The sequence below is a fragment of the Triticum urartu genome, chromosome 6A (genome assembly GCF_056163025.1).
Source record: "Triticum urartu cultivar PI428250 chromosome 6A, HENAU_Tu73, whole genome shotgun sequence".
NCBI lineage: Eukaryota > Viridiplantae > Streptophyta > Magnoliopsida > Poales > Poaceae > Triticum > Triticum urartu.
In genome coordinates, this window is record NC_141878.1 from 76,245,779 (window position 1) to 76,258,500 (window position 12,722).

The 12,722-nt window shown below is 44.7% G+C and overlaps 1 long non-coding RNA gene across 3 annotated transcripts; it reads left to right on the plus strand.

Moving 5' to 3' along the window:
- The first annotated feature begins 9,597 nt into the window (after positions 1–9,597).
- Positions 9,598–12,198, plus strand: LOC147964045 (uncharacterized). 3 transcript variants are annotated; one of them, XR_015607358.1, is made up of 4 exons: positions 9,598–9,885; positions 10,609–11,496; positions 11,598–11,729; positions 11,858–12,198. It is a non-coding gene; the product is annotated as an uncharacterized LOC147964045 (long non-coding RNA). The 3 variants fall into 3 exon arrangements; XR_015607357.1 differs by having other exon boundaries at positions 9,601–9,885; positions 10,609–10,702; positions 11,337–11,496; positions 11,598–12,195; XR_015607356.1 differs by having other exon boundaries at positions 11,598–12,197.
- The last annotated feature ends 524 nt before the right edge of the window (positions 12,199–12,722 follow it).

Genomic DNA, 12,722 nt, shown 5'->3' on the forward strand with positions numbered 1-12,722 from the left:
GGATCCCACACCGAACCAGCAGCATCCCCTCCCGATCCAAAATTCCTCCCAGTCTCGTTTTCCCCAACGAGCCAATCACCACAGCCCCGCCTGACCAACCCCTCGTCCCCGTACGCCATCCTCCTTCGTGCCCGATCTGGACGCCCGAAGCTCCCGCGCGCTTCCCTGCCCGAGTCGCCAGGCCAGACTCCCTCGCCCTCCTCCCTTGCTCTCCCTTTCTTCCTCCTTTTCTCTCTCTCACTTCCCGATCTCTCTCTGTTTTGAGCAGAGCACTCCGCCGCCAAGGACGCCAAGTCTCGCCCCGTGCTCGGCATGTCTTGAGCCACCCGATGTCTTCCTCCTCGTTGACGCTGCTGCGGCGAGCAGTACCAGGAACTCCGCCTCCTCGCCAAAACCGCGCCTCCACCTCTCCCCTGCGTCTAGGTCGCCGTCTGTGCGGAAGGCCGCACCAAGTCCCTCGCCGGAGCTGCTCTGTTTCTTGCTCGAACCCGCAGGAGCCCGAGCTCCCTCCTCCTCTTCCCCGTGCCCGCAGCAGCAGAGCAGGATCAAGCCCCGTCGCCCTCCTCTCCTTCGCACGCACCTTCGCTCGACTCCGCCGCCCTCTGTCTCCGTTGTAACGTCGCCGGACCAGCAGCTCTGTCGCACCGGCCATGGTCCTCCACGGTGGCCGCCCGAACCTGAAGCCCCATCTCTGCCTCGCTCCACGCCTCGCCTCTGTCAGCAATCACAAGAGATCGTCGTGGCCCCGGGGCTCCTCTGTTGCCATCCCCGACCTGCCTCGGTCCACCGGGATTCCATTCCCGTCCTCCTCTGCGCCGGATACAGCAAGCACCGGCCGGATCTTGCGCCGCCGCAAGCCCAGCTGCCGTCGCGCCTGTCCCCTGCTCGTTTTCTTCAGAAGCGCACGGCGCACCCGCAGTCAGCGCCTTCGCTGCGCCCGCGTTGACCCGAGCCGCTGCGTCGGCCTGCCTCCCCTCCAGCGCTGAGGCCCAGGCCTCTCCGGCCAGATCTGCCAGCCCAGTCGGCCCATCTTCTCCTCTGGGCCCGGTGAGGTGAGGACGCGCCCAGCTTCCCCTGTGCACTGTTGGGCTTGTCCCAGATTCGGCCCACGCCATGTTTTTTTTCCATTCTGCTAATTTGCCCATTTATTCAGAGACTGCAGTTTTTTCAGAAAACCCCTTTAGGTTCATGCATATAATAACTCCACAACCGTGCATCGGATCTAAATAAATTATATATGAAACTTGCTTAGAATTTCATCTAGTTTCATAATAAGCAACTTTCATCTATGTTTGAAATGTTTAAAATGCTGTTTGAGTAAATTTGCTCCTATGTCATGCTAAAATGGTTTAATTCATAACTAAATAACCGTAACTCGGAATTTAATAAATTTTATATGTAAATGGGGTAGAAAAATGCCTAGTTTAACATGATGCACTCACCTAGCATGTTTAACAACTCTAAAATTATGTTTAGGGAAGAACAGTACCAAACCTAATATATGCACATGAGGAGTTTCCGGACTTGTTGTTTTGTGGTTCCGGACTCATTTAAACTTGCCTAGTTAGATAGTTTCATTATGTTTCACCTCTTGCCATGCTAACAGCATTTAATATTGTTGGGTACATAAACAAGATCGAACTAAATAATTGATGTGGTGTTCCGTCAATATGCAACCCGTTGCATATTGTGCTCCACTTAATTTGTAGGTTTGCTTGTGCACTTTGCCATGCCATGCCTCTTTAAACCGGACATGCATCATACTTGATTGCGCATCGTGCTATGATTATGTGATGGTTATTTTACTATATTGTTTGCTTTCTTTCCGGTGTTGCTTCTTCGGGTTGGTTCCGATAACGTTGCGTTTGTGAGGATCCGTTCGACTACGTCCGTTTGTCTTCTTCATGGACTCGTTCTTCTTCCTTACGGGATTTCAGGTAAGATGATCATACCCTCGAAATCACTACTATCTTTGCTTTGCTAGATGCTCGCTCTTTTGCTATGCCTATGCTACGATGCCTACCACTTTCTTATCATGCCTCCCATATTGTGAACCAAGCCTCTAACCCACCTTGTCCTAGCAAACCGTTGTTTGGCTATGTTACCGCTTTGCTCAGCCCCTCTTATAGCGTTGTTAGTTGCAGGTGAAGATTGAAGTTTGTTCCTTGTTGGAACATGGAGATGTTGTTCCTTGCTTGGAACATGTTTACTTGTTGGGATATCACAATATATCTTATTTAATTAATGCATCTATATACTTGGTAAAGGGTGGAAGGCTCGGCCTTATGCCTGGTGTTTTGTTCCACTCTTGCCGCCCTAGTTTCCGTCATATCGGTGTTATGTTCCCGGATTTTGCGTTCCTTACGCGGTTGGGTTATAATGGGAACCCCTTGACAGTTCGCCTTGAATAAAACTCCTCCAGCAAGGCCCAACATTGGTTTTACCATTTGCCACCTAGCCTTTTCTTTCCCTTGGGTTCTGCAGACTCAAGGGTCATCTTTATTTAAACCCCCGGGCCAGTGCTCCTCTGAGTGTTGGTCCAACCCAGAGCACCGTGCAGGGCCATCCCTTGGCAACTTGGGTTACGTCGGCTCCTGTACGCTTAGCTTATCCGGTGTGCCCTGAGAACGAGATATGTGCAGCTCCTATCGAGATTTGTCGGCACAGCGGGTGGTCTTGCTGGACTTGTTTTACCATTGTTGAGGATGTCTTGAGGAACCGGGATACCGAGTCTGATCGGAATGTCTCGGGAGGAGGTCTATTCCTTCGTTGACCGTGAGAGCTTGTCATGGGCTAAGTTGGGACACCCCTGCAGGGATTTGAACTTTCGAAAGCCGTGCCCGCGGTTATGGGCAGATGGGAATTTGTTAACGTCCGGTTGTAGAAAACCTGAAGTTGACCTTAATTAAAATGCATCAACCGCGTGTGTTACCGTGATGGTCTCTTTCCGGCGGAGTCCGGGAAGTGAACACGGTGTTGGAGTAATGCTTGACGTAGGTTGTTCTAGGATCACTTCTTGATCATAGTTGTTTGACCGTGCTTTTGCTTTCTCTTCTCGCTCTCTTTTGCGAATAGGTTAGCCACCATATATGCTAGTCGCTTGCTGCAGCTCCACCTCATACTTTTACCTTACCCATAAGCTTAAATAGTCTTGATCGCGAGGATGTGAGATTGTTGAGTCCCTGTGACTCACAGATACTTCCAAAACCAGCTTGTAGGTGCCGATGAGACCGTGCAGATGACACAACCAAGCTCAGGAGGAGCTCGATGAAGATCTTGTCCTTTGTGTTGTTTCATTCTAGTTGATCAGTAGTGGAGCCCAGTTGGGGTCGATCGGGGGACCTTGTCGCATTTGGGGTTCTTCTTTTATTTTGGTTCCGTAGTCGGGCCTTGTTTGTATTTGGATGATGTAATGCTTTATTCATGTAATTGTGTGAAGTGGCGATTGTAAGCCAACTATGTATCTCTTTCCCTTATGTATTACATGGGTTGTGTGAGATTACCTCACTTGCGACATTGCTTTCAATGTGGTTATGCCTCTAAGTCGTGCTTCGGCACGTGGGAGATATAGCCGCATCGAGGGCGTTACACCTGGGCTCAGAAGTGGATTATCGAGCTAAAATGTTCTACCTTACCCTTTAGAGGGAATCATAGCATTCATAGTCGGACTTAGCAAGTCCAGCCACCCTAAACGTATGTGGGCGCGTCCAGGCGTGATTACAGACAGCGCATGATGACCTCTCAAAAGTCTTATTCATTTTATCAAATTCTCAAATTCATGCAAATCATGCATATCAATCATATAGCATAAACCCACCACAATTTAACAATGCAACAAAGAAAAATAAATCACAATTCAACAATTAGGGCATGCCAACATAAAATTCAATGCATTGGCCATGGCTAAGTAATGTGGTGAATCACTTGCCGTATGCCAACCATGCAGCGTTCGCTGCTGCCACCGCTGCTCTCGCCCTGTCATACTCCCTGCACAGGTTGATCTCCTTCTTCTTCCCCTCAAGCCACGTTTTCTTTTTGCATCCAGCTTGTGTTTGTTAACATTATCCTCAAGTCTTTCATGTCTCGAGCAAGTTGCAACCTGCCCTTCTCAAGTTATATTTTTCCAAAAGTCCATTCCTTCTTGAGCTCCCATTTGACACACGCCTCTTGCTTTTCCAAGTCTATCTTCTCCCGCTCAATTTTCAACTTGTTGTTCACCCTCTCCCAGTCCCAATCTATCATCTTTTTTTGCGCATCCAACATGATTTTGCACCTCTCCTCCCCCCTTGTGGAAAAAATGTCCGCCCATGTGGTGGACATTTTAGTCGCCGCGACATTATGGGCGGCCTTCCTTTCTCCCACTTGTTTTCCATCACTTGTCGGTTATTCATTGGCACGGTGACTCATCCATTCTCCCCTATAACTTCTTTCTTTTCGTCATCCAATCAAATGGATTGTTTGGTGCTTGACCCATCATTTTCTTCAACCTGTTGTCGTTGGTCTTGTGGTCATCTACAAGTTGTATACATGTTGGTTGGCCATTCAATTTCATCTAATAGTGAGTAAAACTAAATGGCTTCTTGATATAGGGTCAAGCCCTTTTCTTCCTGATCATCACGAATTGGAGGTGGATTTGGGAAAAATACTAAGAACACAAGGGGAAAAATCACAAGAGGAACACTCTAATGGACAAGATCCACACACAGGACACTAAAATCACAAGAAAATGATCAATCTCAAGCATTCAAAAACATCAAGGGACAAGATAACAAAGGTAGTTCATTCGAAAACACTCTATTGGGCTTGATGCTTGTAGGAAGTCTTTCTTCTCCATAAGTGGAGGCCTTGAAAATCTTCTCCAATGGAGGTCTTAATCTCCAAAGGAGAGGTGATAGATACCACAAACGGGAGATACATGAGCTAAGCTCTTTAGTAGTTATAATCTTAGCTAACCCTAGAAATGAGGAGGGGTGTCTATTTATAGTGCTAGGGCGAAAGGGTAGGTGGGAGAGGGATACATGAGCTTGAGGCCCAAAACTGCACGCAAGCCGACATCACATGTCTGGTCACACGCTGAGGCACCGGATGTCCGATGGGCATTGGGTGTCCGATCCATCTGGGATGACCTTGGGGTGTCCTTTTGAGGGATTTTCAGTGTGCACCGGATGTCCGGTCGGCGGATGACGCACTAGATGTCCTGTTGTTGGAGCACGTTTGGACCTTGGCTACTCCTGGTTGATCTCCTGCATGGGGTACCGAATGTCCGGTGGGTGTAACCCTTTAACAACTTCACTTGTTGCTTCTTCTGTTGCCGCTTCCAGGCTTCCTACAAGAATGGTGTAGATTTTCTCTTATTCTTGCACTCCTCCTCGCCATGTATGAAACGCTGCTCAAACTGATGGATGCATGATGGAGGGTCAAGTAGTATACCATTCTTGAAGGGGACAAGAAAACACACATAAAGGAGAAGATTCACCTTTATATGTTTGAAGTAGATGTTGCACATGTCTCTTAAAAAAGGGCTCTTCACATGGTGATGTCCGTGGAATGCTCCCCATCATCCCCCACTGGTGCAATGACGTCCTATAGAACAATTTTTACCCCGACCCCTTTCCGCAACCTGTAAATTATCATTATGATCACCATGTTATAGATCACGTTTGAGCAATCCCAAAGTCCATCATACAGTAAAAAGTGACAACGATACTCTCATGGTCTAAGGAACTAAAGCATATATTAAATCTCCGTGTTCTGTCGATTGATTTGTGATGACAATTTCTCAAAGTATAACAAACAAATTAGGTCAATTTAATATGGCCGTTCTTCCAAAATCATTTTTTCAATGTTGTTTTGGGATTACCGTTACACTCGACGATATCCCAAGATCTGGAAAACATTATCACACTAGTAGAGTGCCCGTGCAATCACCTGTAGTCAACATTTAGATATATATATTTACATATATACATATATATATATATATAGTGTTACTATTCATCACCCAGGGTGCAGAATAAGTTATTCTTCACCCGAGGTAATCTTACGATCATTTCATAATTAAATTACGTTTAGAATTCAAATAGTTACATTTCTATTGATTCACTACGTAAAATTTGACATGAAAAAATAAAAATATAGGTCATAAGACAAGAAAATTTGCAGTTTATGTGTATTTTAAACTATGTTTTTACGTTTGTAATTTTACATAGCATAAAATATTTTTTACGGCGATTATATATTTTGTTATATTATAGGGTCGCGCTATTCGTCACCCTGCCTCTATTTTACCATCAATGCACCGTAATTTTACGTTCCGTAAGTTTTGTCTTATTTCCGACGCAAAAAGAGACCGTAAGAAAATATATAATCGCCGTAGGAAATATTTTATGTTATGTAAAATTACAAACGTAAAAACTTAGTCTAAAATACACATAAACTGCAAATTTTCTTGTCTTATGACCTATATTTTTATTTTCTTATGTCAAATTTTACGTAGTGAATCAATAGAAATGTAACTATTTGAATTTCAAACGTAATTTAATTATGAAATGATTGTAAGATTATCTCGGGTGAAAAATAATTTATTCTGCACCCTGGGTGATGAATAATAACACTATATATATATAGGGTGGGTCTATTATGATAACACCCTTAAGACTCTTATTCTAATAACACCGGAGCCTTATTCTGATAACACCCCCAACCCACCCACCGACCGACACGAAATAAAAAATAAACAGGTCAACCCACCCACCACCACTCCTCCCACATCTCCTCGTACCCACCCACCACCACCGCACCACCTTCTTCCCCCACCCCCACAACCGCCCCGATCTCCTGCGCCCCGCCCCACCCGCGCCGATCTACTAGGAACCAGCGACCCCATCCTGCCAAGATCCGTCGCCGCCTCCTTCTGGCCGGCGACGAGGTCAGCCCTCTCCTATGTTCCCTTCCTCCACCTCACGTCCTCCTCCGGTAGCTGCAGCTCCGTTTCCTACACCCACTCCTCTTACACCTCCCCTCCTCTGTCCCAGAAGCACTGCCGACAGTGCTGCATCGGGCCCCATGCTTTAGCCAGCTCGACTACTCCACTGGGAGGACACCGCCGCCTACCACCACAACGCGCAGTTCGCTAGCGCTGGGCCGATGGTGCGGTTGCACGGGCGTTGCAGTGCTCTAGGCTCCTCTCGTGACGAGTTGTAGGGCATCTGCCCCCGACGGCGCGGCCACCCTCTGCCCTGACCCCCTCTCTAGCTCCCCTCCTCCCCTGCAGTGCACAAGAAGAGCCCCGGACGGTCCCAGATGAGTCCCTCTCTCTATTCGACTTCATCCGCCGTGGAGCAGTGCCTACAACAGCCTGATTGCAGTTCATTTTGATTTTTTGATGCTCTCTAAGTTTTGTTTAGCAGTTCGTCGTGAGATCCATGGCGCTGGCCATGCTGTGCCTTCTCCTGTTGCTCTATCTGAGGATAGGACGGGCTCTGCCGCGCTGGGAACCAGAGTGTGGCGTGACACCGACGATTATGCGATTCGTGGTTCTCTAATTCCCCTACAGAAGAAGCTGCGGTGGGAGTTCAGGCGTAAAATTGTTGCTTTCCCGTGGGTCTGCGGTCCACCGGCAAAATGCAGATAGGTTCCTGCAATGTAGTTCGTTTTGGGTGCTGTCGATGCCATCCCCACTGCAGTACATTGTGCTCATGACGGTTTTGTGTGTATGTGTGTGTTTTGCGTGGTATCCGGTCGGGGGCTATGTTCCTGTACAATGCAAAATAGCATGAAAATGAAGTGCACTACTATTGTATCCAAGTTTTATTTCCTCCTCAAAATACATTGGACATGCAAAAAAAATATGCCAAGAGGTTCACTTTTGTCCACAGAGAGATCCGGTTTTATTGTGTGGAGAGGTTCGCTTCACTATACTATGCACATTTTTTATTTTTAGAGGTTCGCTCCACTGTACTATGCATTTCTTTTCGTTTTAAACAATAACAAAAAGAATCGCATGCAATCCTCTGTGATGACGTTGCAGTGTGTTTTCCCGCATGATGCAACACAGTAACATTGACAAATATGGTCCACTTAACCCTATGAAACAAGTTAGAAAAAGACAACGAAAAATCATATGGTACACTTAGACTTGTGTCTCGGTCCATTTTTCGCTTGATGTGGTTCACATGTCCTTATCTCTACGGTCCACTCTCGTTCATAAAAAAGTTCAAAAAAAAGACAACAAAAACTCGTCTGAGAAAAATTACGTCCGATAAAAGAAACTATGCAGCTCGCTTGCCCGTCCGATGCAGTGCGGTTTTCATTCTGAAGCAGTATGGTCGGACATGTGATGTTGTTCATCCCGTAATGCAAAAAAATTGTTACGAAAGCGAAAAAAAGTAATGCTGTTCACTTCTTGATAGCGTTGTGGTTCATTTACACCCGATGTGAAGTGCACTCTACTTTCTCGTCCTTAAAAAAATTACGTTTGAATAAAATAAACCATGCAGTTCTCTAACACGTCTGATGCAGTGCGGTTGTTTGTCCGATGCAGTGCGGTTTTCAGTCGGATGAAGTACCCACGTCGATTTGGGTGTTGCGAAAAACAGAGTGTCCGCATTTCGGTAAATTTAAAACTGCTCCTAAACCGTAAGGAATTAGAGAGAGTGTTCTACATGAAAAAGTTGCGTCTCGTCGATATCTTTCCAACGGCATATCATTTGAATCGTTTCGACAACCGGTTTGTAAAAATTTCGCGAAAAACGACTGCTGCCTCTCGTCCTCCACCGCACGATTTTCGAAATTAACTTAAAACTGTAAGGAATCTCAAAACCATTTCTACATATTAAAGTTGCGCCTTGTCCATAGCTTTCCAACGACGTATTACACGCCTCGTTTCGACAAACAGTTCAAAAACTAGAGCGAAAACAGTACCGAAAATTGCAAAAATTTCAAAAAAACAGAATTCCGCGATTTAGTAAATTTGAAACTGCTCTTAAACCGTAATGAATTAGAGAAAACAATAGTTTTGAAAAAGACGCGCCTCAACGATATCTATCCAACAGTGTATCATTTGCCTCATTCCGACAAGCGGTTTAGAAAAAAATGCGAAAAAACGCTCGCTGACACTCTTTATGGGCCGCACCGTTTTTGAAACTGCTCTTAAACCGCGGGGAATCTCAAAAAGGGTTCAACATGGCGAAGTTGCACCTAATCCGTAGCTTCCCAACGGTATATTACACGCCTCATTCCGATAAACGGTTAAAAAATTAGAGCGAAAACAGTATCGAAAAAACACTGCACGCAGTTTTTTCCGACGCGAAGTTCACTAGTCTCTGTAATGCAGTGCTCTTGGTAAAGAAAGTGCAGTGCCCTCGCGTTGAGCATGCAGTGCGGAAGTGTTATCAGAATAATTATTCTGATAATATTATCAGAATAGACGGGCTATATATATATATATATAGTTACTCTATTAATGACCCAGGGTGAAGAATAAGTAATTCCTCACCCCAGTCGATCGACTGGAACAATAGTCACCTGAAATCACAATCCACCGATGTAATTTTACGTCATGGAAACGGCTAGCTGGTCCTACGAGCTAGCCCACTCCATCCTACTAGAAGAAAACGTGTGAGCTGTTTTCTTATCACTCGACGGCGTTCCTCTCTCCCCCGGCCCCTTCCTATCCCTATCGCCATTGCGGAGCGGCCGCAGCACGACACCGGAGGGATGACCAGGAGGAGATGGCTACCTCTATTGCGCGTGGAGTATTTACCTTTCCTTGTCTCACGCGGCAGCGATCTGGAGGCGATGTGGGCGCTGCAAAGGTCCGGCGCAAGCTCGGCGGCGACAACGAACTTCTCCGGCGCCCCTCCACAATTGGCGGTCCTCCCGGCGGTAAGAAATATTTCCTCCTATTATTCCTCTCTCATCCTCCATGAATTTCTGAATTGTTAGTTCAAGGTTATTTGTTATTGGGAGGGGAGCAAGCACGGGAAGAGGAAGAGAGGCCAAGGGATGAAATGAAAGAAATATGGGGAGCTTGTGTGGTACCTGCAGGGAAGGTGGTTATGGTGTAGACGGGCGTCTGAAGATCAATTCAAGGAGGGCTTGTTCGGTTAATCCCTTCTCCAAGGGGATTGGAGGGGTTTGAAGGGAATTGGGGAGGATTTTGACTTACAGGAGATTTAATCCCTCACAAACCCCTTCAAATCAAATGCAACCGAACAAGGCCGATGTGAATTCAGTATCAAACTGTGGAGAAGGATGAACAACACTACAACATCAAACTTCGATCCAGTTGAGATTAATTTTTGTTTCTCATGGGGCATGTGAATCCTCTTTGTGATTTTGCTTTTCTGTAAAAGTCACCGTCAAAAAATTGCACGAATTTGCAACCTTGTAGCTTTAAATGATGCATCTGAATTTACTGAATGTTAGTAATGCTGTACATAAAGGACCAGCTAGTACCTAGGTGGCAATACTAATTCTCTATGAATTTGTTAATGGAAATATGCACAAACTTACGAGCTTCAAATCAGAGTGGAATTTAGTTTTATGCTATTCGTAAGACAAGATTTGAAGTGATGACACCAGCTTTATGTTCTGTGAATTTATTAGGCAATGAGGATTGAAATTCAGCAAAGAAATCTCAGAGCAGAAGATGTACGCAAGGGACTTGGATACGAGGCAATCCTGTGCTGGCGAGAAAATGGTAAATATGTTGTACTGACGGTTAGGCACACAAGAATATATAGTCTCCATAAGCTGGATGAACAAATATACCTTGTTAATTAGTTTTTGATCCTTCAAACATGGCCAGCATCCTTACCATTCGAGCTCCGTGACTCGGAGTTCGCCTTGATGTATTTAGGTACCATGTTAGCATAATGAAACCTGTTGCTCGTAATATGATTAAGGCATGTGATTAAACTGTTTTGCTGAATTTATTCAGAGGGGAAATCATCAAGGTTGCGAGCAGATGTCTAAATGATATGTTTCCATTGCACACATATATCCTCAATTACCAATGTAAATGAGCGACCGTTTCAAATTTATATTTCTATTTTCTTTTGCAATCTGCAAGGAACTTAAAGATAGTTTTACATTTTCCACGTGCATTCTAGTCCATAAATTGATTGGGCAATACAGAACGGAAGAATATGTACAAGTTCGCGGTACAAACTTCAGTTTCTCTTGAACCTTGTGAATTAAGTGAATGCTGAATTTTTAAGTTAAGAAATAGCTAGTTCTCTCCCCGCAAAACAAAAGGAACTAGCTAGCTCTCCTATGAACGTATATTGGTTAATTCTTATTTTCTAAAAGTTCTATTTGTTAAATGTTGGCAGGCAGAGTATATATACTTGATGTTACCCTGAATTTGAATTTGGGTGTACATGATCTTACTAGCTTCTAATTCTACTGAGCTATACTGATGATGATGTGTTTGCTCTCACACATTTTTTCAAAGGATCATTATGACGAATGATGGCCAATTCTAGGTTGTTGGTAATGCATTTTCACATCGTCCGATGCTTGTGCTTATCCCCATTGGGTAATTAATATTATACAGGAGCATTAATCCGTGGATTTCGTTTTGATTTTGACAGGAACTTGCATCCAATCCTGCTATTCCTAACTGGCATGTTTATAGGTTGCAGTGTTAGTGGTGGTCTCCTCCCGATGGAGCTCTGTATATGCCCTTCTTGTTTGGCTAAATATCTCTTCTCTCCTAACATTTTGTAAGACTCTTTCCATTTTCTTAAGAAGCATGCTGTCAATGGACGACAGATGTTGCAGCACTGAAAAGTTGGTGACCATGCTTGGATGTTTCAGAGCGCATATGAAAAGCATCTATTTTTACTTTCAGGGATTGCACAATATATTCATTCAAGAAGACTGAGATGATTGCTCAGTGTTGTGATTTCTAATATGGCAGGACAATCACAATTTCATTCGTCTTCTGACATTGCCAACTTTGTAGAGACCTTTGCAATCGATGAGGCAAATTCGTATTGTTTCATGGAGTTTGTTTATTATCATGTTGTTGGTATTCTGTGTAACGAAGCTTCCCATATTTTTACTGGCACATATATCTAAAAAACCACAGTCCATCTGTGTTCTATAAACGTTGGTGTGGGTCTTATGTGCACCAAGAATTCTGTTGTTAACATAAGGTATTTTACACCGGCACTGCAAACTGTTGATAAATCTGATGTGTTGCTTGTACTGAGAATTCTTACATTTGCATATGGTATTTTACACTGGCGTTCTGAATTCATTGACGATTAGCATTCATCAACTAAGCACATCTCGATGTATGCAGCCAGTATATCCACAGGTCTTCAGAACGGAGTATATCTAGTGTTTCTTCTCCGTACCTCTCACACATCACAGCTGTGTGAGGATGTCATCGGCCGCGTATTGGGTGATGGTGCGGTTGATCTGCCGCCGGCTACTCTTTTCTGCAAGAGGAAGCACGTTACGCGAGCATGTAATGGTCATTGGGTAGCACAAGAAGATCGATTCATACAAGATGCTATTAATCTGGATAGTTTAACAAACTTTTAAACAGAGCGTGATCCTATATAGGAGATTTGTTAGCTAATGATAAATAATTGCTGGACATGTTCGCATAGTGCAAACCAATAGCCGTCTGCACATTGTAGCTAAGGCTTACGTGGCCACTTTTTTTATTGAGAAAACGTGGCCACTCTTTGGCTTTCTTACTGTCC